The sequence below is a fragment of the Capsicum annuum genome, chromosome 9 (assembly GCF_002878395.1).
Source record: "Capsicum annuum cultivar UCD-10X-F1 chromosome 9, UCD10Xv1.1, whole genome shotgun sequence".
Lineage (NCBI taxonomy): Eukaryota > Viridiplantae > Streptophyta > Magnoliopsida > Solanales > Solanaceae > Capsicum > Capsicum annuum.
The window spans coordinates 43,750,279-43,750,984 of NC_061119.1; positions in this window are offsets into that span (position 1 = coordinate 43,750,279).

Consider the following 706-nt stretch of genomic DNA (forward strand, 5'->3'; position numbering starts at 1 on the left):
GTTTTATTAAGTATGGGACCAAACCCCTACAATTTCACAAACAAAATGCATATGTTATTAACTGAAAAAGATCCAAATAGTGGATTATTAGTACTACAAAAAGAAGCATTAATCAAACTAGAACAATTAAATATTTCACATTGGGTATATATAAAGAAATTCGTACAAGATTATTTTTATTATTGCACTGTCATCTAAAACACTTTTAATGAAGAATTAGGCAAAAAATTATTCAATAAATTACCTGGAGCTTTAGGAAGAGAAATAGAAGATAGATGATATAAAAGAGATGGTGTAGTAGCCAACTCAATTCTAAAATGGACAATAGGGCATAGAACACAACAAATAATGGATATACTAATAAAAAAATGTACACAAATACAAAAACAATTAAAAAGAAATGAAATGAATTTCTGTAAATCTGTTACATACACAATCCAGAATTATGATCAGAAACAATATAGAAAATATAAGAAGAAACATAATCAAAAATCATATATATAGTCGTAAACAATACTTCTTAAGAAAATCAAAAACTAAAAAATCATGGTTAAATAGAGATAGACATGTTAGGAAATGTAGAAATGATAGAAACTATAAAAATAAATTAGAATGCTATACTTGTGGAAGCATAGATCATTTAGCTAATGTATGTCCTAAAAGAAATAATAATAGAACTAGAAATTCTCAACTAATAGAGGATTTC